Raw genomic sequence first — 26,451 nt, forward strand, 5'->3', positions numbered from 1 at the left:
CACCTCAAGTCTTACCACTTCAGTGCTATCTTTAGAGCGGTAAAAATAATTTGGTCCAGTGCCTATAAGTATTATCCTGTCAGCCCTATACTTGTAGCCAAGAGACTTAAACCTTTTCCAATCATAAAGAATTAAAAGTAGGGGAAGCCTCTAGCTCGGTGTTTCCCAACTTTGGCAACTTTAAGATGTGGGGACTTCAACTCCCAGAATTCCCCAGTCATCGTAAAGTTGCCAAGGTGGGGAAACACTGCTAGCTCCTACTTAAAATGCTGAGAACCTTTAGCCCTTATTTTGAATGCTGAGAGCTGAATGGAACATCCCATTTATGTTGGCAGAAGCAGCACAGAAGAATAACATTCCATCTGCCCAGGCAGAGTAAAATTAAACTTTGTGGTGGCCATATGAAAGAAGCCGAGAGATGAGAAAGTGAATGAAGGCCAAAGTAATGTTAGCTTTGCTGCCTCAAAACAGCTCTGATAGGCAGAGAGTTTAATGAGCTATTAAATTGGCTGGGCCAATACTCATGTCAGTATCAAAGAGTTAGCACTGGCCTGTATTCAGATCCAAGGTGGGTAAGGCTGTGTCAGATCCTGTATGGGCATCTTTGCTGTACCTTTTCTTGGGCACACATAGCAGCCATGTGGGAACTGAGCCTTAGACTCTTCCTCTTCCCTGCTCATGCAATGCTCTGGATTTAGAGCCATAGCTTCAAAGGATCCTGATTCTACCCATCAGATCCAAGGCTTCATTGAGTCAAACATTCCCTGAGGTTCCTTCTCAGAATGAATATGAACTCTACTTCTGATCTTTCCAGTCGAGGGCAGCAGCTTGTTGGGCAAGCGTTTAGTTTGGGAATATCATACAGAGAGAAAAAAATTAAAAATTCTCTCCCAGTTAAGGGCTTCAAGCATCTGGATGACCCATAGGTGGCAGCAAGGAGTGAGTTTTCTATATCTCTTTGTTTCATCTGGTGGTTGTTGGATTTTGGTTATGGATATTCTTCTCCCACTAGAAGCACTCAACTGCTTTCAACTAACAAATGCAGATCTTTATCACCAGGGGCATCCATGGGTCATGGGGGGTCAAAACAGGCAACCCATGCCCCTCTACACATGTATGCAATGTTAAAGGTATTGTGCAAACCCATCCTGTATGTTATATCTAAACTAGGATTTCTGGCTTTTCTTTCCTAAAGAACCAAGATCTGGTTATGAACTTTGGCTATAGATTCAAGCTTTTTAAAAAAGCTAATAATATTGCCATTTTGACCTTCTCTCTGAAATGTGAAAGCAAATTAGTAAAAAAAAAAAAGAAAGAACCCAAAACAACCTTTTAAGTGAATTGTAATTTAGTAAGGAAAAAAAAGAAAAGAAAATGAATCAATAAGCTCTAACTAAAGCAATTTTTTCCTTTTAATGCCTTGATTTTTGTTTCAGTGTTATGCTTTTGATTCTTTAAAACAGAGCTAAGTAAATAAATTGGGCTTTTATCATTTTTAAGTGCATTGCTTTATGTCAGGCATATTCTGAAGTATCCTCCTGCAATAAAACAATGTGGACTGAAGTCTTGATGACAGAGGTCTGCAAAATGATGAGTGAATTCCAACCAGTCCCTTTGTGAAGTGTAGTATTTCATAGGACAGCCCTTCTTAAAAAACATTTTTTTAACATTTTATTAGTCCATTTTCAAAGGAACATACATAAAATAAAAATAAACAACTCACCCCACACAAAGAAAAAACAAAAAAACAACATAACAAATAAAAACAAAAACATAAGCAACCCAAAAATCCTGTAATTACAAATATATTCCAAGTTCACCTGATTTTATAAATATTTGAAAGGGGAAACTAAATTTTCAATGTTCACTAAGCCTGTCCATTTTTTTCCAAAGAGAGAAATAATGTGACATTTTCTGATTGACAGAATATATATTTTCCTCAAAAATGGCTAGATCACACATCTCTAAATATAAATCCTTCATATTTGTAGTTATAGTACTTTTCCAGCTCCTAAGAATGAAATCTTAGATCATGAAAAACCCATCTTTGTTCAGAATACATTAACTTCCAGGTAGTTGGTATATAATTTAATACAATATGCATGTCTTTAAAAATGATGTTTTCCCAATAATTCACACCTACATCATCAAAGCCATCTCTAGCAGGTGAACTGTAACACTGCTCCAAATAGTCTCAGGCTGCTGGGAGCTATTCCTGAATTTTCCTACAATCCCCTGGAGTACTGTTACCTTGTAGGCATTGCAGAAAATTACAGTGACAGCTCCTAGACTGGCAGCACTAATCAGAATACTTTTTTTTTATAAGAGACATTTGGTATTGTTTGGTACCCAAGAGTCTAATTCAGTGTTTCTCAACCTTGGCAAGTTTAAGATGGGTGGACTTTGACTCCCAGAATTCCCCAGCTAGCCATGTTGGCTGGGGAATTCTGGGAGCTGAAGTCCACCCGTTTTAAACATGCCAGGGTTGAGAAACACTGGTCTAACTGATGCTTATGGATTTCTAACAGAGGCTCTAGATTTCTGAATCAAGGCCAAACAATTCTGCAGCATCTCTAAGATTAACTCATAGTAAAAGATTTTGCTTTGTTGACACATCAGAAATTTACGCCTGTTACCTTTTCTGCAGTTAAAAAAAAGAAACTAGTTTACATATGTTGGTTTATTACTTGAAGGCTAACATATGATATGCACTGGTGAAGTATGGTGTTTCTTTAAAATATTTGTACTCTGTTTCTTCAGTAGACTGGATTCCAGGCATGAGTGAGCCAGCATAGATCAAACACTTTTGAGAAAACTTCCATGTTTGCTTTTCAGTGGAATCAGTTCAAATATGAGCCTGTCCATATTGAGTATTCTATCAACTGGAACTGGCAACTTGGAATATATCTTGTCAGATGTGGAAAATAATAATCTTTCTTGGTTGATAATTGATTTCAGATACAATTCAATGTCTAGCTCAGGGTTTCTCAGCCAGGGTTCCATGAGAGGTCACTAGGGGTTCCCTGGGAGATCACTATTTATTTAAAAAATTATTTCAAATTTGGGCAACTTGACATCAAAGAGGTAAGTTTCATTCTTTGTTTTTAGTTTAAGAACACTGTTAATGCATTTATTTATTTATTATTCAAATTTAATTACCACCCATCTCCCTCCAAAGAGGCCTACCCATGAAACGGGTATAATAATTTTGCAACTTCTGGCCTATATTTGAGCCTGAATGTGCAGGGGTTCCCCAAGGCCTGGAAAATACTTCAAGGGTTCCTCCAGTGTCAAAAGGTTGAGAAAGGCTGTTCTAGCTATTACCTATAAAACTTTACTGGATAACTGTTGGAATGGAAAAAAGATGGAAAAGCTGCATAGAAGCATAGAATTATCCAAAAAGGACATGGATACCAGCTGGAATCACACTGCAATATTTTCTTGCAGTTGTTTTATGTATGTGTCTTTTAGTTATTGTGATATTTTTGCAGAGAATTTCAAACAAATAACTTAGAGAAGTGAATTGGATGGATAGTTAGTGGGGAATAGTACCCATGAAGAAAAGGGATAGGGCAATTTTTCTTCTCTCAAATAGTAGAGACTGGGATTCTTCAGTAAAATATGGTGGGAAATTCAGGACATTCATAAAGAAGTACTTGTTTATTTAAGGCATTAAGTGCAGAATTTAGATACAATCTCCAACTTGAATATTCCATTAATGGGGAATTTAGGGAAAATGCTGTATGGCTCAACTAGGTTCACATATCCACTAAGTCATGGTTCATTTAAATATGCCTTATTGAATAAATTAGCATTACCTGAGTTTGCCTAATGTACTATGCCACATCACAATGACTGATTTAACACACAACACTCTAATCCAAAACTAAGCAAATCACATTCTGGTTGAGCGATGATGTCTGCTAAATAGTTAGCAGTTATGACTAGGGCTGTGCAGTGCTTTGGATTTGATTCCAGAAAGGTGCTTCATAGTGCACAGGGGCATAAATGTGGCAGTTATCTGCAATTCTTAAACCAGCTGCATCTTTTCTTAGGTTCTTATGACAGCTGCAAGGACACTGTGTGAGCCTGGGAAAAGATCTAGCTACTTTAAAGAGTTGCAGTCAAATGCTAAGTCCATCCTCCTGCATGTTTTGAAGTACATGTTCTGAATTATTTTAATGGTCAACACAGCCCTATTATCTACTACCTGTAGTATTAGATCAATATCCTCTGAATACCATCCATGGGAAAATGTGAAGGAAGAATGTTGTTAATACATTCAGCTTTTGCTGATAGGCTTTCCACAGGCCCCTAGTTGACCATTATGGGAACAGATTGCCAAGTCAGATGGGTATTTATGCTGTTTCAGCAGGCCTTTTATGTTTTTAACATGCTAGAAGGCCAGTGGATGCATAAACTCATGCACAAACATGGGTGGTAATAATTTATTTTGGGCTAGAAAGGCTTTTCAGTTCCTCTCTTTATGCTGGTAGGTCTTCAGATGAGAAAATCAGCTCTTGGGCATATCTTAACTTACTGTAATGTGCATGGTGTAGGTGGAATTGCATTAGATAAGAGTCCAAGCAGAAAGCCAGCCAGTATGTTGAGTGAAGCGAATAATAAATATAACATGAACAGCAGCACAAACGCCATTGATCTAAAATCAACCTAGCTTGCCAAGTTCATTTGTACTTTTTAATGGATCGCCTTTTCTCCTTGCCGGTCATCACAGCTGTCTGAGCGCTCAGAGCAAGAGGCTTTTTAAATAATTGGCTTCCAGAACATACTGCTATTCATAGAGAATTGCAGTTCAGCAACAAAGCTGTTGTTTACTCAACAAATAGGGCAAATGGTTTCCATGCTGGCCTAGCACCTGGGATTGCAAGAGAAATTAGGACATGCTGCAGGATGGGTCAGAGTTAAACGGCATTTGGTGCTGAGTTCAGGGCAGTGTACAGAGCCACTTCCAGGAACCCTTAAAAATCACACCAGCGTGGGAGTCCTAATTCAGCCCTGCTTCTGTTGAGACAATGTACCTAAAGAGGCTTCGGTTTACATTATTCCTCTTGGGGCCTTGCTTTACTGAGCTTTGATATGGAATCTGTTTTGAAGCATCAACATTCCACACCCAGCTCTGGGATTATTAAATCATAATGGAGAGAATGGCACCTCTGAGCATACGGAAAGTTTTTTTGTGTGTGCGCCTTGGAAGCAGTGTTAACTCCTGGCAACTGTCTGGACAAGTCCCTGCAGTTTTCTTGACAATTTTTCAGAAGTGGTTTGCCATTGCCTGCTTCCTAGGGCTAAGCAAGAATGACTGGGGCAAAGTCACCCAACTGCTTTTATGCCTAAAGTGGGACTAGAACTCATGGTCTCCTGGTTTCTAGCCTGGTGCCTTTAACCATTACACCAAACCAGTTCCCACATAGAAAGTGCTTTCTCAAATTATGGTTAAATGTATAACCTGCTCTTCTATTTGTCCAAACTTTTAAGGTGGCTTTAAAAATACAATTAAATTCAATAATACAAATATAAAACATAACAACAAAATCAGGACAGTCTAAATTAAAATCAAGAACCAGTTAGCTGGACAGGTTTTTTGCCCTTTTCTGTAGCCTGGGGGCCACACAGGAGAAGGCCTTCTGCAATCCAGAGAGCCAAGCTTTTACCAGTTGAGGGCTCTTCAAAAGGGCCTTTCCTACCAGTGGCATGGGTACAATGGAGAATAATCATATTGGCTATATTTCTTTTTAAATCAATTGTAAGTGTAAATGAAATAAAAGCAAGTTTAGGCTTTGTCCTACTGCATCCACTTTTGGAGAGGGTAGCCCCCCATATACCCCTCAAAACAGAAGTGGGCCTTCTCTGGGGTAAAAGTGCCCATTGCTGCCTTAGAGTTGCCAACTTTTATCGTAAGTCCTGTTTGTATGGATTAAAACAACATCAAGAAGGTACATCTTCATTTGTTACAGTGACAGTAGAAGAAAAAAATTACAGGGCTAAAATATAGAAGGATCTATTCCGAATACTGTAAGCTTCTGCCAAAGGACAGGTGACTGACTCAAAAAGCTCCCACAACAGGCTGGGCCAAAACCGAGTAAACCACCTTAGGCTTGGCACAACATTTGCATTTTCCCCATGGATGCAATCCAGCACACTTCCTTGACAATGTGGCTGATGACTTGGCCAGGACCTGGGATCTGCCCTGCTCCCTCTGGACACTTTAGGCTGCTGTGAGGTTGCCCCCTCCCCTCCAGTCATCAGACACTGCCTCTTTGGCCACTGGCACTGGGTATGCAGGAGAAATTAGACCCCAACTTCCATGGAAGCATCTGTCAGCGCTGATCCACTCTTTTCTTTTCTTTTCATATTTTATTGGTGAAATATAACAAGCAGAAGGTATGATGAAGTACAACCCAAAATATAACAGTGCTAATTTAATCAGAAAAGAATATACAGAATAGTAATTAAATGAGTGACATTTGAAGAAACTAAAGATATATCCATAAAGTGTTAATATAGAACTAGCTCAATCCTTTAACATATTATTAAACCTAGTCATATAGACACCCATTGCTCTATCTGCTCAGTTTTAATATGATATGTTATTTCAGTACAATGATATTTATATAATATACTTAGATTCTTAATATTCTAGTATTTAGGTGCCTTACAGTATTGAATATAGTGAAGAGGGAAAAAAGTGGATATTCTATCAGTATTAATTACAGTTTCAGATATTAACGTTACAAGCATTATGATTCTTTGACTTCTTCAAAATTAAATGTAACATTGGAAATGAAATGAAAAAATGAAGGAAGAGCATACATCAAGGTATTTGTTTTAAAATAAAGGTTTCGGTCCTAAGCTGAATTATTTGGTATTAAAGTCTCCATTGTGTGTGTGTGTGTGTGTGTGTGAGTATCAATGTATATTTTTATACATGTTGATAAAAGAAAAATGAACAAAACAATACTAAAAATGTAAAATAAAAAGGCAAAAAATATAATAAAACATTAAAAAGGAAAAAGGAAAAAAAAAAGCTGTTGATTTTCTGTCTTCACCCCTTTTATTCATCTGACCAACCTGCACTTCTGAAGTACCTGTCAGCTCTTTGCAGGTTCCACATATAAATGAATTTAGCTTTCTCTGGAAAAAGCGGGTTCAACCTGTTAGTCTCACACGGGACAGGTGGCTAAGCTGGTCATTCAAAGCACCTGCCTGCATTCATGGAATCTGGCCCCACAATTAGTGGTTGTTTTTCCAAACAGCAGATAACTCTTTCCAACCAGGAGTGAGAGGTTGCGGGAAAGCCTGGGATAAGGTGTTTGGTTTATCTGAGAAGAGGTAACCCAGTCCAGATGTGAAAGATACAGGAAGAAAGCATTTCAAAGAGACTCTGCCTTAACTAACCTTCTGTAACTGAGGCTGGGTATTTACTTGTACGATTTTCAACATTCTGTTTTTATCTCAGATTGGTATTAAAAATACCTTCCTGAAATCCAACTTACTTCCTTGGTTTTGCCAGCTACATAGGTTTGACACCAACGGAACCCATCAATCCCTTCCCTTAACCTGTCCTGCATTAAAACTATACAAAGAGGATCCCTTACTGGCCTCCCTGTAGATGAAGAATAGGGCTCAGCCATCAGGGCAGCAAATACTAGGTTGGTATACTTTGGCTGGCTCAAGGACTGGTGGATTATATTTTAACCCAGCTGTCTTACTGTGCCCTGAGTGAAAATCTACATCCATCCCCCCCCCCCCCCAAACTAACAGTGCCACATTTGCCATATTAGCTATTTCACATGAAATGAAGACATCATCCTTGAAAACTTACGGCTTTCTACATAAAGTTTTGGTCATACTACCCCAGATTCCCTCTTCCTGTTTCTTTATAAATCAGAATAATCTTTTCATACCTATGGCTTGATTGACAGACATGAAGACATTGGGATGGGTAGCCAGTTGCCATGGAAATAGGCAGAGAGGGTCAGAGAGAGGTCTGGGGATGTTTTAGTCTTCCTGTAATATCCTTAATTGCTCATTTATTTAGTGCAATTAGTCCCAAGTGTTTGCTGTCATGCATATGCCCCTATGTCCCATTTGCAACTTTGCTGGTTTATTCCAAGATAGGTTTTTTGGGTTTTTTTGGTCCCTGAAGATGGCAGCTGAGAGAGTGATGATTATACAGGCCTCAGAATGCATGGGCAGGGTGTGTATTCTTCTTCTACTAACTCTGGAGCACTTCATATTTAAGTTGGAATGAATAATCAAACATATTTGAAAAAAAAGATTACAATATTATTTATTAGTGTTCTGATTTTCCTGCAGAAGCAATGGCCCAGATGCTTCCACCTTCAGAAATGCTTCAGGGATCAAGTGTGCTTTTTGGGTGGTGGTGGTGAATGAGCTTTCTTTTGTGCTGTGTCCAATAGAGAATGGAAAGACTTAGGGTTGGAAATCTGTAGCACCAGTGAACACAATGTGCAGGGAAGGCCCCTAATACAGGTGGTCCTCGTTTAACAAACACTCTTTCAACAACTGTTCAAACTTATGATGGTATGGAACAAGTGGTAGTTATGACCAGTCCTTGGAGTTCTGGCCATGGTCACGTGATTGTGATCCAGGTGCTTGGTACCCAGCTCATGATTACAATGTTGCAGCAAGCCATGTGATTGCAATTTCCAACATTTCCTGTCAGCTTCCTGCAAGCAAAGTCAATGGGGAAGTCAGCAGGAAGTTGGAAGTCATGGTCCCATGATGTCCTCACTTAACGACCTGAGTGGTCCTTGCTTAACAACAGCAACTGGACGTCACTAAGCAGCATGGTGATGTGATGTTGCACTTTACAACCACGTCACTTAGCATCGGTAATTCTGGTCCCAATTGCTGTCGTAAACCGAGGACTGCCTGTATAGTGTTTTGAAGTAAGTGAAATAATACACATTATCATCAAAAGAGTCCCCCCACTCTATTAAGAACAGAGTATAAACACACTGTTAACATCCAGGCTTTGCAATTCCTTCTTCACTTGCACTCTTAATGTATTATTCTGTTCAAGTGTTAAGCATCTTCTATGCAGTAATATCCCCACCAAAATCTATATGGCCCTGACTCCACTTTTCTTTAGGGGGACCTTAAAGACCTGGCTTTTTCCCCATGCACTGGACTGGGACGATGTGTGTACCCACTAAAGCTTGTGTATTTTGAATCTATCTTTGCCCCAGCATATTATTATTGTAATAGTTATTTTTAAAACATTATTATCTCTTGTTTTTAACCCTCTGTAAGCTGCCCAGAGTTACTTGGTGAGTGGGCAGCCTTAGAAATTATTTTTTTTATTTTATTATTCAAATTTTGTTACCGCCCATCTCCTCCAAAAGAGGGACTCTAGGTGGTTTACAATAAAATTGATACTATAACAATAAACGTTAAAATCCCATAAAAATAAAAACAAGCTACAAATATAAAATACAGTATAAATAAATATAGAATCCAAGTGGCTATAAAAATTCCAATCCAGTGGGAGGGGCTCTAAGGTGCAAGCCACCCCCACGAATGGCTACTCACCTTCCCGCCCCAAGTGACACAGCAGAACCAAGTCTTCAGGGCCTTCCGGAAGGTCAGGAGTGAAGGGGCCTGCCTCACCTCCGGGGCAAGATGTTCCAAAGGGATTAGCATCTTACATTAGAAATAATAAATCAAGTTGTAATAGCTTTTATGTACTATTATATTTGCCATGATATTTGGAGGGACCTAACTGATGAGCTAGCTGTCTGTGGCTAGTTATGTATTATTCCAATTTTTATTGGATTGCTTTCTAAAATTATGTGGTGAGTTCTTTTGGAAGTCTAAAGTTGGTAGAGAGGCAAGACACCCATATTTTTAAATAAAAAAAATTGATTAAGGAAGGGAATCACTAACATTGTAGAAAGGTACTTTTAGCAGTGGGAATAAGTATAAGGCTTATTGGAACAAAAGAGATAGCAAATAGAATTGTAGACCTTTCTTCTACACTTTTCAAGCAGAGGAACCTTAATGAAGGAGGTGCTAGAAAGATAGCTATGTTAGTCTCTTGTGACATCTGAAGACTAATAAATTATTATTTTGTGAACTACAATCCACAGATGAACTGTGGGAATGTCAATTAATTAATAAAGAAGCCATTTAAGGACTGAGACGCAACTTATCTTGCCAAGTGGCCTGGGATACTAAGGTTAGATTTTTAGATCAGTCTTTCCCCCTGTGAATCAGAGACATTCAATTCTTTCTAGACCAAGGTCTGACTGTCTTTGGAATGGTTTGCTAGGGTCTAATTCCAACAAGTAGTGGGTGGGGCCAAAATAAAAACTAAATTTTATTTTATTTAAATTCAACTTTAATTAAAATAATTATAGGTAATATAAGTATTATATGTCATGTATTTAATAAGTTTTTCCTTCCATCACAGTGAAAAACTGCAATTTGGAAACAACTTTTGGAAGTCTTTGGCTGATGCATTTGAAGGTTGCATGTGTCCTTAGGGCCTGAAGTAGTGAACCATGATGACAGGAATTACAGTCCAAGGACTTACTCATAGTGCCTGGTTGTCCAGTCACTAGGACAGGTAGGCAATTGTTTCTGGAGGACAGAAACAGGTGATGCCTTCTTCTGTAATCCCCCACTCAGTGTCAAAGTGACTTCACACATATATTTTCCAATGTTTTGTTCTCTTAAGTGCACCTATCTTTTGGGAATAGTATTCTTCAGCTTGTTGCAGGCTAATCCCAGCTATTCATTGAATACATTGCAGATGAAGGAACACCCCTTCAACTGAGTCAATGCTTATTATGTGCTCTAATTGTTTCTATATCTTCTTTTACCAACAGTGTGGAAATAGCATCGTGGTTGTGGTATTTGCCTAGTGTATAGAAGGTTGTTGATTTGAAACCCCACAGAAACTTCACTGCATTTTAAAATTACTATTTTTCTTCTCTTGAGCTAATTCATTTTTCCTCTTTTTTCCCCCAATGAATCCATAGGTACACTATATTATATATATTTTTTCCAATCACTTGATGTATCTATCTCAAATGATTGGAAAAATCATTAAATGCTGTACCCCGGACTTACTTGGGAAAAAAAAATAAACAGAAAAACTAGCTAGCTCAGGAAAAGAAAAATAATATTTAAAATATGTTTCTGCTGGATTTTGGACTGGCAATCTTCTACCTGTTAGGCAAAGATTACAGTCACTGTGCTATTTCAGCACTGTTGATAAAGGAAGATGCAGAAGGGCGGATAAGAGGAATGGAATTTTTATTTTAAGGATGGTTGTTCTACCTGTATATATGTTCATTGTGATGCTTTAACATATTTATAAATGTAACAACTGTGTGTATACACATACACCCACCCACACTAGTATATATAGCTAGAAAGTCCTGCCTTCCCACAGAAAGGAAAGTGATCGACATATGTTTTCCTGGAACAGAAAGGTGGGAAAGCACAGCAGCAGGGGAACTGTTCAGTGGGAGGAGATGGTAGCCTGCAGTCTAGACAGAATACCTTCCAAGCTGTTGCCGAAGCATCTCAGTCCAGATAAAATTTTCTTTCCTTTTTTTCTCAACACATGTATTAATGTATTAATTTTATGAATATAATCAAAGAGAAAACAAGAAAGGAAGAAAAAGAAGATAAAAGGATTTAAAACATAAGATTAGCTTTAAAAAGTTTCAAAGTGACATTAAAATATAAATCTGCATATTAGAATATCTTATATTAGTGTGAAGTTTTATGTCAATACTAAAATTAGTCAATATTAATCAGGTTATTATGCAATAATTATCAACTATATCCAGTATAATTCAAACAATAAGTTATAAACTGAGATATAGAAATTGCAATAATTCTGCTTAATCTAGAAAATTGTACAATTTAACAAACAAATAAAAATTGAATATTATAATCTTACATTAGGGATATCCTAAACATAGGATATGGTATGAATCTATTTCTAAAATTATCATCCAAAAGCAATTTCCACATTAAGTTCTTTATCAAATTGGTTTTTCACATATCAAGCTAATTTTAACATTGAGGGATATTCACATAACTTAGTTTGGCTTTCTTTTACAAAAGGAATTGTTCTTAATTTCCAATGAGAAGCATAGAGCATTTTAGCAGCTGTTACCCTATACAAAGCCAGTTCAGTATAGCTTGTGAGAATATTAAAGTTTAGAAATATTTAATCTAAAAAATAGCAGAGTAAAAAGAAAAATCTGCTATTAATAGTTGTGTTATTCTATTATAAATCATTTTCCAGAATGATTGAGCTTCATAACATTGCCACCAAATATGAAAACAGATCTAACCTGATTATTGCATTTCCATTTGAGAATGAATTGTCTGTTTTTTGCAATAGATACTAAAGTAATATACCATCAACAGAACATCTTATACCAATTTTCCTTCTGTTTTTTAAAATCCAATTTTCTCTAAATAATGTAAATTTGATATTTTTCTTCCACTGATATTTGTTGCACGGCAATTGTTCTATTTAAATTCTGCATCCATTTAATCCAACAGTCTTTGACTTGTTTCTGAACTGTACTTCACCAGCAAGTGATAAACAAGGCTCAACAGATGATCTGATAAGCTTTTTCAATTCAGTCAAATCTCTAAAAGTTTCATCTTGTTTCTATAAACCCTTTAGAATTATACTGCTTAATGCTAGGTATGGAAACTAGTGAGGTGATTCTGGCCATTCTGAAGAGAGTAGACAGGATTTTTTTAGAGTTCAGCTGGGTGAAGACAGGACAAGAGTTGTTTAAATTGTAGGAGCAGATATGTCCTAATTTTTCTGGAGGTCACCAGGGTGTGGAAGGCTGTCAGAGTGTTTGCCACAACACATGTTCCAAATATTTCCCACAATCCTTGGCAAGACTGCAAGGCCTTGTTGGACACATGCCTCAGTTCATAGTGTACAGCTGCATAGTGGGAAGTAACCATTTCTCAATAGAGGAATCATGGCTAATGTCCACGGTAAGGCAGAAAACAATGGAAATTGGCAGACTTGATTTAACCAGAGCTAGAAAACTGAGGGAGAGGAAAAAAAGAAGAAGAAGAAGACACAGATGGGTACATCATGGGCTACCATAGCTGTGTAGTATTGCCAGCTTTTTTCATCATATAGATTTAGTGTGCTTTGAACTGGATTGGTTTGGAAGCTTGTGCTGACTGTTTGGACCATTATCTGTTCTCCTGAATCACTGTTCTTTCCCAAGCTGTAAATAAACAGACTTATGAAGGTCATCAGAACCCTCCAGTGTGATACTCCAAAGGCAACAATCTTCTAATGCTGGCCTCAAGCTAGCAAGAGCAAAATATCATATTTGTTATGGTTTGTTTTTCTCTGAAGGTTACGAGACTGATGGGCCACAGAAAGAACAGTGGCAGTCTTTGTGAAGGAGGGGGAAACATGAAATTAAAAAAGAAAGCCTCTTTCATTTGGCCAGTGATGTCATCATTTTGGCTCATTTCTTTTATTTATTTATCGCGTCTGGAGTACACAGAGGCATCCTTGCTCCCCCCCCCCCCCAATCAGTTCTTGTTTGTTAAAAGCTCTTCTCAACCACACAATGGTCTTTAGTGAAAGGAGAGAAAGAGAGAACTCAGATATTAGATGCCCACTTTGACAATTTTGAAATGGTGCAAGAAACCACATGCTAAAGGGCAAAATCATTGCGATGGACAATGCAAAGTCAATGACATAGTTTCTATCCAGCTAGGAGACTGTTTCAAAATGGTATTGGTCAGCACCTGGAAACAGGCCAGATGAAGCAGTTGATCAGTGATTAATAAGTACTTGAGATGGGACTGAACGCCTGAGTAAAAGGCTGTCTGCTCTGAATACTAGATTCTGGGGAACAACACCCAGAACAGCTATTGCTGTTTTCTTGCTTTGTGAGTTTGTGGAGTGCATTTGGTTGGCTGCTAAACTGGATTAAGCTGATATCTGGTCTGATCCAGCAGAGTTCTAGTGTTCTTATCTCAATCGTTCCACAGCCTTGTGCTCTCCAGAGAAGACTATGTTCCTATCACCTCTGGCTGCTGCAAGGCCTCTTCCTTTTTTTCCCTTCTCTGCTTCTATATCATATAAGAAAGTAACATTCTTCAAAGAACAAGTTTCTATGTGCACAAATGTCTGATTTTGGACTGTACCACTTTTGGTTATTCCTGAATTTTCTTTGAAGAGATGCTGGTGATTTTGCATTTGTGTATGAGTCTACCAGATGAATTATAAGTAGCTGATAGGGGCACCCCAAACCCACACTTAGCAGATTTGAATTCTGCAGCATTGCAGTGAATTGTACAAAGAAATCTAATTTATTAACTTCATTTTACTTATGGAACGGATAACCAGAACTAGTCCTAAAAAACTAAATCTTGCCTTTCATTTTTATAATTTCATGATACAGGCTAATTTCTCACACTGTGCTGAACAATAATGTTTGTTGTAGCTACATGTGATGTGTACAAAGAGTTGACCAATGAGTAACTCCTGATTTGTTTTAAGCTAACCTCACAATTGGAAACTGCTTTTTAGTTTGACTGTAATGTGACTTAGTGTGATGCGTGACATATGCTTTGTTGTGATTTCTTGACTTGTTTCAATTTATTTTTGTGCTGTATCCAAACCAATTTGCAGAAGTGCAAAACAAGCTAGACTAAAAAGTAACCGGAGAACAAACTAGAAATTGGTCAATCAAGCTGTGATTGTGTAATCATCCTTGTGCTATGACGGGATAGTATGGATTTTAGACCAGCAATATCCAAATTTGTGTGATTATATTATTTGCAATTTAAGCAAAGATAGGAATGTGGGTAAAGTATTTTGTTGGAACTCTTTTCTGATTCCCTGCCTACATATTGCCCTGTGGTTTGGACATAGGAAAGATCTTTCTCAAGGCCTGTAGTCCTTCACCTTTCTTAGCAAAGACAGAGGCACTGGGCATCAATCAACCAATCCAAAGACAGGGCCCTTTGGTTTTTTATTTCCCTTCCTTTTTGAGGCTGCTAAAATGATCCCCTTCAGCAAAGGATCGTTACCTTGTCGTGGTGCTGGAGCTTGAGCACCTCAATGATGCCATGAGCTAAACCGTGAAGGGCCACCCAAGACGGGAAGGTCATGACAGAGAGGTCAGACTAAATGCGATCCCTGGGGAAGGTAATGGCAACCCACCCCAGTATTCTTGCTGTGAAAACTAAATGGATCAGTACAACCAGAGATATGTCAGTATACCATCGGAAGATGAGACCCCTAGGTCGGAAGATGGTCAAAATGCTACTGGGGAGGAACAGAGGATGAGCTCAACTAGCCCCAGACGTGATGACGCAGCTAGCTCAAAGCCGAAAGGACAGCTAGCGGCCGACGGTGCTGGTGGTGAACGGCGAATCCGATGTTCTAAGGATCAACACACCATTGGAACCTGGAATGTAAGATCTATGAGCCAGGGCAAATTGGATGTGGTTATTGGTGAGATGTCAAGATTAAAGATAGACATTTTGGGCGTCAGTGAACTGAAATGGACTGGAATGGGCCACTTCACATCAAATGACCACCAGATCTACTACTGTGGACAAGAGGACCACAGAAGAAATGGAGTAGCCTTCATAATTAATAGTCAAGTGGCTAAAGCAGTGCTTGGATACAACCCAAAAAATGACAGAATGATCTCAATTCGAATTCAGGGCAAGCCATCTAACATCACAGTGATCCAAATATACGCCCCAACCACAAATGCTGAAGAAGCTGAAGTAGAGCAGTTCTATGAGGATCTGCAGCACCTACTGGACAACACGCCTAAAAGAGATGTTATTTTCATCACAGGAGACTGGAATGCTAAGGTGGGCAGTCAAATGACACCTCGAATTACAGGTAAGTATGGCCTGGGAGAACAAAACAAAGCAGGACATAGGCTGATAGAATTTTGCCAAGACAATTCACTCTGCATAACAAACACTCTCTTCCAACAACCTAAGAGACGGCTTTATACATGGACTTCACCAGATGGACAACATCGAAATCAGATTGACTACATCCTTTGCAGCCAAAGGTGGCGGTCATCTATACAGTCGGTAAAAACAAGACCTGGAGCTGACTGTAGTTCAGATCACGAACTTCTTGCACAATTTAGGATCAGACTAAAGAGATTAGGGAAGACCCACAGATCAGCTAGATATGAGCTCACTAATATTCCTAAGGAATATGCAGTGGAGGTGAAGAATAGATTTAAGGGACTGGACTTAGTAGATAGGGTCCCGGAAGAACTCTGGACAGAAGTTGGCAGCATTGTTCAGGAGGCGGCAACAAAATACATCCCAAAGAAAGAGAAAACCAAGAAGGCAAAATGGCTGTCTGCTGAGACACTAGAAGTAGCCCAAGAAAGAAGGAAAGCAAAAGGCAACAGTAATAGGGGGAGATATGCCCAATTAAATGCAAAATTCCAGAGGTTAGCCAGAAGAGATAAGGAATTATTTTTAAACAAGCAATGCGCGGAAGTGGAAGAAGACAATAGAATAGGAAGGACAAGAGACCTCTTCCAGAAAATTAGAAACATCGGAGGTAAATTCCAGGCCAAAATGGGTATGATCAAAAACAAAGATGGCAAGGACCTAACAGGAGAAGAAGAGATCAAGAAAAGGTGGCAAGAATATACAGAAGACCTGTATAGGAAGGATAACAATATCGGGGATAGCTTTGACGGTGTGGTCAGTGAGCTAGAGCCAGACATCCTGAAGAGTGAGGTTGAGTGGGCCTTAAGAAGCATTGCTAATAACAAGGCAGCAGGAGACGACGGCATCCCAGCTGAACTGTTCAAAATCTTGCAAGATGATGCTGTCAAGGTAATGCATGCTATATGCCAGCAAATTTGGAAAACACAAGAATGGCCATCAGATTGGAAAAAATCAACTTATATCCCCATACCAAAAAAGGGAAACACTAAAGACTGTTCAAACTATCGAACAGTGGCACTCATTTCACATGCCAGTAAGGTAATGCTCAAGATCCTGCAAGGTAGACTTCAGCAGTTCATGGAGCGAGAATTGCCAGATGTACAAGCTGGGTTTAGAAAAGGCAGAGGAACTAGGGACCAAATTGCCAATATCCGCTGGATAATGGAAAAAGCCAGGGAGTTTCAGAAAAACATCTATTTCTGTTTTATTGACTATTCTAAAGCCTTTGACTGTGTGGACCATAACAAATTGTGGCAAGTTCTTAGTGGTATGGGGATACCAAGTCATCTTGTATGCCTCCTGAAGAATCTGTATAACGACCAAGTAGCAACAGTAAGAACAGACCACGGAACAACGGACTGGTTTAAGATTGGGAAAGGAGTATGGCAGGGCTGTATACTCTCACCCTACCTATTCAACTTGTATGCAGAACACATCATGCGACAAGCTGGCCTTGAGGAATCCAAGGCTGGAGTTAAAATCTCTGGAAGAAACATTAACAATCTCAGATATGCAGATGATACCACTTTGATGGCTGAAAGCGAAGAGGAACTGAGGAGCCTTATGATGAAGGTGAAAGAAGAAAGTGCAAAAGCTGGTTTGCAGCTAAACCTCAAAAAACCCAAGATTATGGCAACCAGCTTGATTGATAACTGGCAAATAGAGGGAGAAAATGTAGAAGCAGTGAAAGACTTTGTATTCCTAGGTGCGAAGATTACTGCAGATGCTGACTGCAGTCAGGAAATCAGAAGACGCTTAATCCTTGGGAGAAGAGCAATGACAAATCTTGATAAAATAGTTAAGAGCAGAGACATCACACTGATAACAAAGGTCCGCATCGTTAAAGCAATGGTGTTCCCCGTAGTAACATATGGCTGCGAGAGCTGGACCATAAGGAAGACTGAGAGAAGGAAGATTGATGCTTTTGAACTGTGGTGTTGGAGGAAAATTCTGAGAGTGCCTTGGACTGCAAGAAGATCAAACCAGTCTATCCTCCAGGAAATAAAGCCAGACTGCTCACTTGAGGGAATGGTATTAAAGGCAAAACTGAAATACTTTGGCCACATAATGAGAAGACAGGACACCCTGGAGAAGATGCTGATGTTAGGGAGAGTGGAGGACAAAAGGAAGAGGGGCCGACCAAGGGCAAGGTGGATGGATGATATTCTAGAGGTGACGGACTCGTCCCTGGGGGAGCTGGGGATGTTGACGACCGACAGGAAACTCTGGCGTGGGCTGGTCCATGAAGTCACGAAGAGTCGGAAGCGACTAAACAACAACAAAATGATCCCAAGCTTTTTGTTTTTAGTAGCTGGAGAGGTTCTCATAGGATCTCCAAGGCCCTCTTGGGCCATACTAACAGTTTGCATGTTGTTTGCTTTAAGTGAGAAGATGAAAATCTAGTGTGAGACAAATACACAGAGGGGCTCCTGATTTTCCTCTCCTCTTTAGTTTGTGTTTTCAGTCCCTGAGAAAAATCACACACATACAGTGTTTCTTTTTTTAAAAAGACTAAGTTTTTTTAAAAAAGGAAAGAGAAAGATGGATAGATGGCTAGTCATGCAAAGAACTAACGTAAATAAACCAAAGTAAATATCCTAAAGTTCCTATGATAAATTGAGCACTAAGAATATTGCAAGGCAAAGAAGGGCGGCCTTTACACATCTGGTTTTCAGACCATGAAGCTCTAAATGCCACTCGGTGCCCACATGAGCGACCAGATTACACAGAAGGTTGTTCAAAGCAGTTCATGGAACTTGTATTTACAGATCTGGTGCTACGGCACAGCCTCCAACTAGCTTTTGATCATATTGCAAAATGTATTATTTATAGAAACTGAAATTGTAGATTGATTGTGTTTTTCAGGCCTGCAAATTTAAGTTCATCAGATGGAAATTTCAGTGTGCAAAACTGAAATGGAGAAATTTAAACAGGGATTGTTGTCTTTCTAATATATCTTATTAACAATGAACTCAGATTGTAAGTGCCAATAGGACTGAAACCAGAATGAAGCAACCACCATCCAACCAAGCAGCAGCAGCAGCTTCCAAGGGGGCAGGGTCAAAAAAGTCAAGATGGCAGCTGTGTGCATGCAATTGAATCCCTGCCCCTTTTACAGTATGTAAGTCACCACATGTAAAAAAATGGGCAGGACTTCATTTGTGTAGTTGTGGCTGCCATCTTGACTTTTTTGACCTCCCCACAGATGCCGCTGCAGCCAAGGAAAAGCCAAGGAACAAATATCTGCTGCCCGATATTTTGACTCACTCTGCATAATAGTAGGACCAAAACATTCTTTTAAGAGCCTGGAAAGTCTCACTTTTGTGTTATTGAAAATCGCACTGGCTTCTTTTAAATTCATTTTGCCTATTCTACACCCATCATCATTAATTAACTCTTTCGGAATATTAAATTAGATCCAAACAACCGTGACTGAAAGGAAAATAGCTGCTAGAACTGCTACTTTCAAACACTAAGGCTGGGTTCTCACAGCCTATTAAGCCATAATGTACTTTTTGCTTTGTTTTGGCTTGGCATGTTGTGGAAATCCGTATAATGTGGCTTGGTAGTTTAACATACTGTGACAGATGTGGTTTGTTCAGTGAGCAGTTGCAAAGTGGATCATGCTTTAGCTGCCAACTGTGTGATGTTAGAGTCTTGCACACTAATTTGGCAGTTTTATTTTAGGTAGGTTCTTTCAGGCCTGCAACCAGGGTCTGTGTCACCCGGGGCAAACATGGATTCCGTGCCCATTTTGGCGCCCCCCCCAGTGCTGATTTTGGCGCCCCCCCCAGTGCGGCGCCTGGGGCACATGCCCCACTTGCCCCCCCCCCCCCAGTTGCGGCCCTGGGTTCTTTAAACCAGTTTTCATGTTCTTTCTCGAAAAAACGGTACAACAGAACATTCAAGAGCAACTGCAATGAAGACAAGGAAACCCTGCTGAATCAGACCCAAATCCCATCTCATTCTTGAGTAGCTAATCAGAGGCCTCTTCTAAGATTAATTTGAGCAGTGCACGAAGGCAGGAGCTGCCTCCCCTGTTGTTCCTTCCTCCTAGTAGCTGGGTATTCAATGGTGTATTATGCCTCTGAAAATGGAGGATACACTCAGCTGTCACGATTAGGAGCCATTGATAGATCTCTTCTTCATAATTGCATCTTCAAAACCCTTTTAAAGCCTTCTAACCCAGTTCCCATCACACCATCTTGTGACAGGGGATTTCATACATAAATTATGTGATGTTTCAAGAACTACTTTCTTCTGTCTGCCCTGAATATAATCTCGGGCAAATTTACCGGGAGACTGGTGCTGCAGCACTATTGGGCCTAGTCCTAGAGCATTCCAGTCACCTCTCCTTGCATAATTTCATAAATGAATGAGGATGCGCAGTTTCCTTTTGCTTCTATAAGGCTTGAACAGACGTTCTGCGGGGAGGGAGTAAGGGAGGAGCATCCCAGGGATCAGATCTTCCTGCCTTTCTCCCACTTTTCAGTAACAATCTGTTTTTGGCTTATGGCACAATTGTTTCAGCAAGTCCAGCAGCAGCAAGAAAGCAGCATCACAGTGTTGCCACAGAAGCCCATCCCATCCCTTCTTTATGTGCACTGTGACATCACATCCACATTCCAACGGTGGGGAGCTGGTGGCCCAGCGCTGTGAAATTGCTTTTACTTGACTGGGATGCCACCATATGCCACTCCTCTCCATCATGGCTCCTTATTCTGAAATCTGGGCAGCTGCCTTTCTTTGCAGTTTGTTGGTGATGCAGGAGAGAGTTTGGCCACTGCCCCAAAGGAGAGCAGGATTGGACCATAGAGGCAAAAATGTTAAATTAAAATACATGGCCTGATTTTATAGCTCTGATTGTGTTTATCCTGAAGCCTTCTAACAGGGAAGGGCCTGTCTGCCAAAGAGGGCCTGTCTGCCAAATGGATCGGCATTATTCCCCAGATAATATTCACGTCTTCCCCAACCGCTTCCTCCTCATTATTCATCCATCTATATCTTCCCCATCTCTGACACAACTAAAAAGCCATACATCTTGGCAGATTAAACCTTTTTTGTATGTGTCTCTCCCCCATGTCAGCAAGCTTTAATTGGCTCCCCACTGATGCGTCTCAAAATCCCCTTAGAGTTGCATTTAATACTTAAGCTAAAGATACTGGGAACACGCATGACTTTTAAGAGGCACATGAGTAAGGTTTCAGTAAGAAATGGGCTCCCTATAGAATAGAAGCAAAAAAGAAAAAAACCTACGGCCCTTCAGTTAATGCTGGATTCCACAACTCCCATCAGATCCTGCCAGCATGTTAGTGCTCAGAGGATAGGAATTAAAGTCCAAACTTGTGTTGAAATTCACCGGGCTTCCATTACTGGTCTATAGGAAAAACGGAAGGAAGGTGAATTGGTTTACTCCTGATGCAGGATTAAGCAATGGCCTTCAGCTTCTGGACTCTGCTTAACATCTGATCTTGCTAAGTAAGAGAGAGAGAACTCTGCCAGAAGAATGACTGTGCCTTACGCTGCACATTTAAAAAAGATACTCAGAAAAGGCAAAAACAAGGCAGAATGTTCCCTGAGAAAGAAGTCACGGATAGGACTATTCTTGGGAAATTCCCTCCTCAGTATCTTCAGTTTTAAAGCTGTGAGAGCAAAAGGACACTGCCCATTAACTAGAGGGAACTATTGATAGGTTTAAGAAAGTATCTAGATATTAAAAAAATATTTAAAGAAGGAAGACATTAATTGGGGACAGGAGGGATCCCCCCCAACATCTCAGAGAGGAAAACTGAGCAATTTCAATAGTCACTGAATACTGATTGACTTACAGGGCAAGGCCTGGAAAATCAGTAAAGAGGAGAGTGGAATGGATTAGAATGGTCCACGTTGCAATTTTTTTTGTCACACTTCCCTCATGAATCAGCTGAACCTGTTTCTACCAATGGCGCCTTTGATTGGCCTCTTGAGTTTCATTACATCATGGCTGGCATCTGCCAAGCACACCAAAGCTAAAAAAAGAAAAAAACTAAGCATGTTTGCAAAAGTATGTTATTTTACCTACTTTTACAAATTGCTGTTATATAGAAGCAAAGATGGCCAATATATTTAAGTTTCCAGAGACTTGATTTTTTTTTTTTTTAAAGGTAGAAGTTTTGCACAAAGGGGAAAAATGGGATATTTCCTTATGAAATATTTTGTATTTGGGAAAAAATCAGTGGAGTAGTTTTAAAGAAAGATTCAGCTTTGGAATTAGTACAGCAGCCACCAATTTTAAAGGAGAAAATTTTAAAAATTTAGAGGTGTCTAAGAAACTTTTCTCTTATAGATCTGCAAGTGAAACATTGTCAATCCTATGTTTCTTCTTTAACAAAATTAATCACCCTTTTCTTAGCTGCCAAACAGCAAAATTCAAAAGGCCAGGTATGAATCTCAGATGGAGTATTGGCGGTCAGTACTGAAGAAGGGTTGATTTGGCTATTGTGAAAACTGCAAAGCGCTAAATCTGGCCATGAGTTAATTAGTCCTTTTATTGTTGATCACCTCTGGTGAAGCTGGGATGTGGTAGTGTAATCATCCTGCTTCTTCTAAATCTCTCAGTGTGTCCTGACTCCCAGGAAACACTCTGAGACAGGGAACTGTTCTCTAATGTTTTATTGCTAATACATAACAGTAATCCCAACAAACTGAACAAGCGTGGGAAAAACCCAGCCATATAAACCCCGCAGGTTAAGGCGGTCCCAATCTGTGCCTCTTGGAATGGCTCACCAATTCCTCAGTGCTACGCATGCGCTTAACAGTCTGGAAAGGAGCCCCCTGCTCGCCATCCTTACTCATGACACAGTGGCTTTCAATACCGTTGACCATGGTATCCTTCTGGCCCACCTTTGGGGATGGGGAGTAGGAGGCATGGCGTTGTGGTGGTTTTCCTCCTTTCTCTAGGGTTGGATCCAGTCAGTGTGGCCAGGAGGGGAGAGATTGTGTTATGGACATTGCTGATGGAGAGGGGGGCCCTCTCCAGGGAGAAAAATGCATGTGCAGTACTGATTCTCTCTGCCTCCCTATCAAGAAATCCAGAAAGAAACTGCCTTAGCTATCTGAGCTTTTCTGGTAGGAATTACTGGTGCTTTCTCAGTTTAGCAGGATTTTGTACTGTAGAGCAGAACAATAAACACTAGAGCTAAGGTTTCGGATCTCAGCGTGATTCTTCACTCTATATCCTGACAGATTGGCCCCTGGTGTGTGGGGTACCTCAGGGCTCTATACTCTCACCCCTTCTGTTTAACATCTACATTAGGAATCTGGGTGATGTCATCTGTTGGTTTGGGGCCAGGTATCATCGGGGTAGATGATACCCAGTTATACATCTTGATCCAGACTGACCTGGTGATGGTATAAAGGTCTTGTCCAAGTGTCTGGAGGAGGCTGTAGGGGACTGGATGGGGAGGAGCAGCTTGAAGCTCAACTCTGACAAGAATGAATGACTGTGGTGCTTTGGGCCCCAGGGCCAGAGTTGCTTCATCTTTAATCCTGAGTGAGGTTGCACTTCCTCTTTCTGGACTGGTGCACAATTTGGGAGTCTTCTTGGATTTGCAGGTCCTGCTCAAGGAGCAGGTGGCAGCTGTGTCTAAGAAGGCCTTTGCACAATCTGTATTATGTGCCAGTTATGTCCTTACCTGGACAGTGAGGCCCTTTAGATAATCACTCACACTTTGGTTGCCTCACACATGGATTGCTGCAATGCACTCTACATGAAGCTGCCCTTGAAAACCACCTGGAAACTGCAGCTGCTCCAGAATGAGGCAAGGGCAAATATGGGCAAACCTTGTCAGACCCATGTAACATTTTTGCTCTGCGAGCCATACTTGTTACAGGTGCAATTCAAGGTGCTGGTTGTCACCTATAAAGCCTCAGATGGCATAGGGCCTGGTTATATAAAGGACTGTCTGTCTTCCATGACTTCTGTCTGGCCTATATGATTGGACAGAGTGGGCATGCCCCAGGTCCCATCCATTAAGCAGTTTCATCTGGGGGACCCAGGAAGTGTAAATTGTATTTTATGGGCATTTTTATTATATATGCCACCCAGAATTTTTGTGGAGTTGAGTGACCTTATCAGTTTATAAATAAATACATACATTTATAAAACCTAAAATAAACTAAACATCACAGTATACAAAATGTTAAGAAATAAATACTGTCCATATTTTATGCCTCTTTTAAAGGTAAATTACAAGAGTTACTAGAGAGCCTATTCAGTCTAACATCTCCTTTCTACAGTAATGTATCGAATAAAAGGAAATCTAGTGACTTCAGAAAAATTCTGGTATGATGAGTGTCACATTACTGTGAGTTGTTGTGTCAGCCTTTTTATTAATGCAATGTCCTGGACTTTAAGGTACCAGTCAGCCATGGATGGTTCCTTTGCTGATTTCTATTGTCTTGCAATAGAAACCCCTTCAGCTGCTAGTAACAAAAACCGGATTAAATCTTTATGAGGAACTGACACGTAAGTCCCTGTAAATAAAAGTTAGAGTCCAATATATGGCTGAGTGTTCCTGCAACTTGAACCAGAATGATACCATGAATGGGCACAACAAAGCCACACATAAAAGTAAGTACACTTGATTTATATAGATTTTTTTAACAGCCGAATTTTCCAGATTTATATACCAATTGCACCCTTACAAAAATAAAATGAGATTGGTTCACCCATTGCTAATACAAATTAAGTCTGGGTCCCATTTAGTCCAACTTAAATTAACGAGACCAGTAAATTATTATTTACTTGGTTTTAATGGAAATTAAGTACCAGTAACACTGCTAAATTTCCCCACAAGCAACTATAGCATCCCACCACTGTTGCGCCAGAATAACAGTAATGATGAGGACAGCCTTTATATCACTTCAACAGTGTTTGTGTAATGCTATGAAGGCATTTTAATTCTCTGATGGAGAGATGGCCTAAGTCTGGATCCCGAATATACTAATATATTGAACCAAAACATTATCCACCATGGAAATGTTTCTGACTAAGGCCAGTTCACACTTTCTGCTTGTCCAATCCCTAGTATGGGGCACCCACCATTTCTTGAGTATTGTCCTCCATCTATTTCCAGCAAATGCATCCCCTGGTCATGTTTTGAGATCTTCTTCACTGTTTTCCATCTTGAGCAATCTTAAGCCCTTCTAAATGGTTGGTCTCCTATACTTCATAGCAATCTAGCAACATCCCAACTCTGATTGGCTACTATTCCTGGCATAACACATCCCCTCAAGTGGCTGATCACTATAATTCCATCCTGAGTTGCTGGGCTGCTATGCTTTCAATTAATCAACAGCTTCCTTTAAAAACATATTCTTGTTGATTTAACAATGGCTCTTAGAGACCACAGAGTCTAGTAAAGTCTCCTAGCCACCATGTTTTCTCTATTAATTCTGCCAGCACACAGATTTTTAAATTAAACAATGAAGTTGCAACATAGGCACAGTGGAACAAAGTTTCAATGAATGCTATTTCTTTGCTTCTATGGATCTGAACCATCAGCTCTTCCTCACTACAATTTTCTATGAGCCTACAGTGGTATATAGGAATGAAGGTACACCTTATTGTCTTTGTTTTGATCACTGTAGCAAAAAGAAAGGGTCTATGGTAGTGTCAAAAGAGAGAATATGGGAAGGGGGTGTGAAGGCATCCACATGTGCAAACTTACAAGAAAGCAAAGGAAAAGAACAGGGACTAGTGAGGAGGGAACAATCCTTAAAAGGACAAGGTTGGCGCTGGTAGACCCACAGACACAAAGGCCAGCCAGCTAGTCTTGTCTTCCCTGAAGAGATGGGAAAGGCAAGAAGCAAGGGAACTACCCATCAGGGTCTGTAATCCAGACTGAGCACCAACCCAGGCTTGTTGCCAGACTGCTGGACTAGATCTGGACTGGAATTTGTTAAGATGACTTCAGAAACAGCCAGGAACAGCACAGGAGATGAGCAGTGCAGATTTGCTCTAAATGGGATTTGTTGTGACATGAAAGAGCTCTTTGTATGTAGGTCAGTATACATTAGAATGTTCTTTTCTGGACTGAATGTGCAGATAGCAAGGCAGTATTTCTGCCTCCTCAGGTGATAGCAGCTGGAGGCCCTGGCATGTGACCATGGGAGGTGGCCTAGCCTCTGCAACCCTGTAATTCAACTTCACTAATCTGAATTTCCCTCAGCTGTTGGGTGGAAGTTTGGCCTTTAGCTTCCTGCTCCAAAGAATTAGTTTATTAGATTTGGATACACTGTCCAGATTTTGATTTTGCAAGCCCTAGTGAGATCTGGATAGTTAGCTAACTACCCAACTGTTTTTACTTATTATAGACATGTTTGTGTCCTCCCTCCCTCCCTCCCTCCCTTAAAATATGAGTCCTTTTTCCACTTAACACTGTGGTTTACAGTACATATTAAACC

Source organism: Candoia aspera, chromosome 4 (genome assembly GCF_035149785.1).
Source record: "Candoia aspera isolate rCanAsp1 chromosome 4, rCanAsp1.hap2, whole genome shotgun sequence".
NCBI classification, from domain to species: Eukaryota; Metazoa; Chordata; class Lepidosauria; order Squamata; family Boidae; genus Candoia; species Candoia aspera.